Below are 7292 nucleotides of genomic sequence, written 5' to 3' on the forward strand. Positions count from 1 at the left end.
TAGAGGATACGATACGATCGAGGATAGGTTAGGATGGAGGATAGGATAGGATAGAGGATAGGATAGGATAGAGGATATTATAGGATAGAGGATAGGATAGGATAGAGGATAGGATAGGATAGAGGATAGGATAGGATAGAGGATAGGATAGGATAGAGGATAGGATAGGATAGAGGATAGGATAGGATAGAGGATAGGATAGGATAGCGTATAGGATAGGATAGAGGATAGGATAGGATAGATGATAGGATAGGGTAGAGGATAGGATAGGATAGAGGATAGGATAGGATAGAGGATAGGATAGGATAGAGGATAGGATAGGATAGAGGATAGGATAGGATAGAGGATAGGATAGGATAGGGGATACGATAGGATTGAGGATAGGATAGCATAGAGGATAGGATTGAGGATAGGATAGGATAGAGGATAGGATAGGATAGAGGATAGGATAGGATAGAGGATAGGATAGGATAGAGGATAGGATAGGAAAGAGGATAGGATAGGATAGAGGATGGGATTGGATAGAGGATACGATAGGATAGACGATAGGATAGCATAGAGGATAGGATAGGATAGAGGATAGGATAGGAAAGAGGATAGGATAGTATAGAGGATAGGATAGGATGGAGGATAGGATAGGATAGAGGATACGATAGGATAGAGGATAGGATATGATAGACTATAATATAGGATAGAGGATATTAGAGGACAGAGGATAGGATAGGGGATAGGATAGGATAGAAAATAGGATAGGACAGAGGATAGGATAGGATAAAGTATAGGATAGGATAGAGGATATTATAGGATATAGGATCCAATAGGATAGAGGATGGGATAGGATGCAGGATAGCATTGAGGATAGGATAGGATAGAGGATAGGTTAGGATAGAGGATAGGATGGGATATAGGATAGGATAGAATAGAGGATAGAATACGATAGAGGATGGGATTGGATAGAGGATACGATAGGATAGAGGATAGGATAGGATAGAGGATTGGATAGGATAGAGGATACGATAGGATAGAGGATAGGATAGGATAGAGGATATAATAGAGGATAGGATAGAGGATAGGATAGAGGATAGGATAGAGGATAGGATAGAGGATAAGATAGGATAGATGATAGGATAGGATAGAGGATAGGATAGGATAAAGGACAGGATAGGATAGAGGATAGGATAGGGTAGAGGATAGGATAGGATAGAGGATAGGATAGGACAGAGGATAGAGGATAGGATAGGATACAGGATAGGATAGGATAGAGGATACGATAGGTTAGAGGATACAATAGGATAGAGGATAGGATAGGATAGAGGATAGGATAGGATAGAGGATAGGATAGGATAGAGGATAGGATAGGTTAGAGGATAGGATAGGATAGAGGATAGGATAGGATAGCGGATAGGATAGGATAGAGGATAGGATAGGATGGAGGATAGGATAGGATAGAGGATAATATAGATGATTGGATAGGATAGAGGATATAATAGAGGATAGGATAGAGGATAGGATAGAGGATAGGATAGAGGATAAGATAGGATAGAGGATAGGATAGGATAGAGGATACGATAGGATAGAGGATAGGATAGGATAGAGGATAGGATAGGATAGGATAGAGGATAGGATAGTATAGAGTATAGGATAGGATTGAGGATAGGATAGGATTGAGGATAGGATAGGATAGAGGATAGGATAGGATAGAGGAGAGGAGAGGATAGGATAGGATAGAGGATAGGATAGGGTAGAGGATAGGATATGATAGAGGATAGGATAGGACAGAGGATAGAGGATAGGATAGGTTAGAGGATAGGATAGGATAGAGGATACGATAGGATAGAGGATACAATAGGATAGAGTATAGGATAGGATAGAGGATAGGATAGGATAGAGGATAGGATAGAATAGAGGATAGGATAGGATAGAGGATAGGATAGGATAGAGGATAGGATAGGATAGAGGATAGGATAGGATAGAGGATAGGATAGAGGATAGGATAGGATAGGATAGGATAGAGGATAGGATAGGATAGAGGATGAGATAGGATGGAGGATAGGATAGGATAGAGGATAGGATAGATGATTGGTTAGGATAGAGGATATTATAGGATAGACGATAGGATAGGATAGAGGATGGGATAGGATAGAGGATACGATAGGATAGAGGATGTGATAGGATAGAGGATACGATAGGATAGAGGATACGATACGATCGAGGATAGGTTAGGATGGAGGATAGGATAGGATAGAGGATAGGATAGGATAGAGGATATTATAGGATAGAGGATAGGATAGGATAGAGTATAGGATAGGATAGAGGATAGGATACGATAGAGGATAGGATAGGATAGAGGATAGGATAGGATAGAGGATAGGATAGGATAGAGGATAGGATAGGCTAGAGGATAGGGTAGCATAGAGGATAGGATAGGATAGAGGATAGGATAGGATAGAGGAGAGGAAAGGATAGGATAGGATAGAGGATAGGATAGGGTAGAGGATAGGATAGGATAGAGGATAGGATAGGACAGAGCATAGAGGATAGGATAGGTTAGAGGATAGGATAGGATAGAGGATACGATAGGATAGAGGATACAATAGGATAGAGGATAGGATAGGATAGAGGATAGGATAGGATAGAGGATAGGATAGAATAGAGGATAGGATAGGATAGAGGATATAATAGAGGATAGGATAGAGGATAGGATAGAGGATAGGATAGAGGATAAGATAGGATAGAGGATAGGATAGGATAGAGGATACGATAGGATAGAGGATAGGATAGGATAGAGGATAGGATAGTATAGAGTATAGGATAGGATTGAGGATAGGATAGGATTGAGGATAGGATAGGATAGAGGATAGGATAGGATAGAGGAGAGGAGAGGATAGGATAGGATAGAGGATAGGATAGGGTAGAGGATAGGATATGATAGAGGATAGGGTAGGACAGAGGATAGAGGATAGGATAGGTTAGAGGATAGGATAGGATAGAGGATACGATAGGATAGAGGATACAATAGGATAGAGGATAGGATAGGATAGAGGATTGGATAGGATACAGGATAGGATAGAATAGAGGATAGGATAGGATAGATGATAGGATAGGATAGAGGATAGGATAGGATAGAGGATAGGATAGGATAGAGGATAGGATAGAGGATAGGATAGGATAGGATAGAGGATAGGATAGGATAGAGGATAGGATAGGATAGAGGATGGGATAGGATGGAGGATAGGATAGGATAGAGGATAGGATAGATGATTGGTTAGGATAGAGGATATTATAGGATAGACGATAGGATAGGATAGAGGATGGGATAGGATAGAGGATACGATAGGATAGAGGATAGGATAGGATAGAGGATAGGATAGGATGGAGGATAGGATAGGATAGAGGATAGGATAGATGATTGGATAGGATAGAGGATATTATAGGATACACGATAGGATAGGATAGAGGATGGGATAGGATAGAGGATACGATAGGATAGAGGATGTGATAGGATAGAGGATACGATAGGATAGAGGATACAATAGGATAGATGATAGGATAGGATAGAGGATAGGATAGGATAGAGGATAGGATAGGATAGAGGATAGGATAGGATAGAGGATAGGATAGGATAGAGGATAGGATAGGATAGAGGATAGGATAGGATAGAGGATAGGATAGGATAGAGGATAGGATAGCATGGAGGATAGGATAGGATAGAGGATAGGATAGATGATTGGATAGGATAGAGGATATTGTAGGATAGACGATAGGATAGGATAGAGGATGGGGTAGGATAGAGGATACGATAGGATAGAGGATGTGATAGGATAGATGATACGATAGGATAGAGGATACGATACGATCGAGGATAGGTTAGGATGGAGGATAGGATAGGATAGAGGATAGGATAGGATAGAGGATATTATAGGATAGAGGATAGGATAGGATAGAGGATAGGATAGGATAGAGGATAGGATAGGATAGAGTATAGGATAGGATAGAGGAGAGGATAGAGGATTGGATAGGATAGAGGATAGGATAGGATTGAGGATCGGATAGGATTGAGGATAGGATAGGGTTGATGGATAGGATAGGATAGAGGATACGATACGATCGAGGATAGGTTAGGATGGAGGATAGGATAGGATAGAGGATATTATAGGATAGAGGATAGGATAGGATAGAGGATAGGATAGGATAGAGGATAGGATAGGATAGAGTATAGGATAGGATAGAGGAGAGGATAGAGGATTGGATAGGATAGAGGATAGGATAGGATTGAGGATCGGATAGGATTGAGGATAGGATAGGGTTGAGGATAGGATAGGATAGAGGATATGATAGGATAGAGGATATGATAGGATAGAGGATAGGATAGAGGATAGGATAGAGGATAGGATAGAGGATAGGATAGAGGATAGGATAGAGGATAGGATAGAGGATAGGATAGAGGATAGGATAGGATAGAGGATAGGATAGGATAGAGGATACCATAGGATAGAGGATAGGATAGGATAGAGAATAGGATAGGATAGAGGATAGGATAGGATAGAGGATATTATAGGATAGAGGATATGATAGGATAGAGGATAGGATAGGATAGAGGATAGGATAGGATGGAGGATAGGATAGGATAGAGGATAGGATAGGATAGAGGACAGGATAGGATAGAGGATAGGATAGGGTAGAGGATAGGATAGGATAGAGGATAGGATAGGACAGAGGATAGAGGATAGGAAAGGATAGATGATACGATAGGATAGAGGATACAATAGGATAGAGGATAGGATAGGATAGAGGATAGGATAGGATAGAGGATAGGATAGGAAAGAGGATATGGTAGGATAGAGTATAGGATAGGGCAGAGGATGGGATAGGATAGAGAATAGCATAGGATAGATGATATTATAGGATACAGGATAGGATAGGATAGAGGATACGATATTATAGAGGATAGGATAGGATAGATGATAGGATAGGATAGAGGATAGGATAGGATAGAGGACAGGATAGGATAGAGGATAGGATAGGGTAGAGGATAGGATAGGATAGAGGATAGGATAGGACAGAGGATAGAGGATAGGATAGGATAGAGGATAGGATAGGATAGAGGATACGATAGGTTAGAGGATACAATAGGATAGAGGATAGGATAGGATAGAGGATAGGATAGGATAGAGGATAGGATAGGATAGAGGATAGGATAGGATAGAGGATAGGATAGGATAGCGGATAGGATAGGATAGAGGATAGGATAGGATGGAGGATAGGATAGGATAGAGGATAGGATAGGATAGAGGATAGGATAGGATAGAGGATATTATAGGATAGAGGATAGGATAGGATAGAGGATAGGATAGGCTAGAGGATAGGGTAGCATAGAGGATAGGATAGGATAGAGGATAGGATAGGATAGAGGATAGGATAGTATAGAGGATAGGATAGGATGGAGGATAGGATAGGATAGAGGATAGGATAGGATAAGATAGAGGATAGGATAGTATAGAGTATAGGATAGGATTGAGGATAGGATAGGATTGAGGATAGGATAGGATAGAGGATACAATAGGATAGAGGATAGGATAGGATAGAGGATAGGATAGGATAGAGGATAGGATAGGATAGAGGATAGGATAGAGGATAGGATAGGATAGGATAGGATAGGATAGAGGATAGGATAGGATAGAGGATAGGATAGGATAGAGGATGGGATAGGATGGAGGATAGGATAGGATAGAGGATAGTATAGATGATTGGTTAGGATAGAGGATATTATAGGATAGACGATAGGATAGGATAGAGGATGGGATAGGTTAGAGGATACGATAGGATAGAGGATGTGATAGGATAGAGGATACGATAGGATAGAGGATACGATACGATCGAGGATAGGTTAGGATGGAGGATAGGATAGGATAGAGGATAGGATAGGATAGAGGATATTATAGGATAGAGGATATGATAGGATAGAGGATAGGATAGGATAGAGGATAGGATAGGATAGAGGATAGGATAGGATGGAGGATAGGATAGGATAGAGGATAGGATAGATGATTGGATAGGATAGAGGATATTATAGGATAGACGATAGGATAGGATAGAGGATGGGATAGGATAGAGGATACGATAGGATAGAGGATGTGATAGGATAGAGGATACGATAGGATAGAGGATACGGTACGATCGAGGATAGGTTAGGATGGAGGATAGGATAGGATAGAGGATAGGATAGGATAGAGGATATTATAGGATAGAGGATAGGATAGGATAGACGATAGGATAGGATAGAGGATAGGATAGGATAGAGTATAGGATAGGATAGAGGAGAGGATAGAGGATTGGATAGGATAGAGGATAGGATAGGATTGAGGATCGGATAGGATTGAGGATAGGATAGGGTTGATGGATAGGATAGGATAGAGGATACGATACGATCGAGGATAGGTTAGGATGGAGGATAGGATAGGATAGAGGATATTATAGGATAGAGGATATGATAGGATAGAGTATAGGATAGGATAGAGGAGAGGATAGAGGATTGGATAGGATAGAGGATAGGATAGGATTGAGGATCGGATAGGATTGAGGATAGGATAGGGTTGAGGATAGGATAGGATAGAGGATATGATAGGATAGAGGATAGGATAGAGGATAGGATAGAGGATAGGATAGAGGATAGGATAGAGGATAGGATAGAGGATAGGATAGAGGATAGGATAGAGGATAGGATAGGATAGAGGATAGGATAGGATAGAGGATACCATAGGATAGAGGATAGGATAGGATAGAGAATAGGATAGGATAGAGGATAGGATAGGATAGAGGATATTATAGGATAGATGATAGGATAGGATAGAGGATAGGATAGGATAGAGGATAGGATAGGATAGAGGATAGGATAGATGATTGGATAGGATAGAGGATATTGTAGGATAGACGATAGGATAGGATAGAGGATGGGATAGGATAGAGGATACGATAGGATAGAGGATGTGATAGGATAGAGGATACGATAGGATAGAGGATACAATAGGATAGATGATAGGATAGGATAGGATAGGATAGAGGATAGGATAGGATAGAGGATAGGATAGGATAGAGGATAGGATAGGATAGAGGATAGGATAGGATAGAGGATAGGATAGGATAGAGGATAGGATAGGATGGAGGATAGGATAGGATAGAGGATAGGATAGATGATTGGATAGGATAGAGGATATTATAGGATAGACGATAGGATAGGATAGAGGATGGGATAGGATAGAGGATACGATAGGATAGAGGATGTGATAGGATAG

Source organism: Halictus rubicundus, unplaced genomic scaffold (assembly GCF_050948215.1).
Source record: "Halictus rubicundus isolate RS-2024b unplaced genomic scaffold, iyHalRubi1_principal scaffold0110, whole genome shotgun sequence".
Taxonomy (NCBI): Eukaryota; Metazoa; Arthropoda; class Insecta; order Hymenoptera; family Halictidae; genus Halictus; species Halictus rubicundus.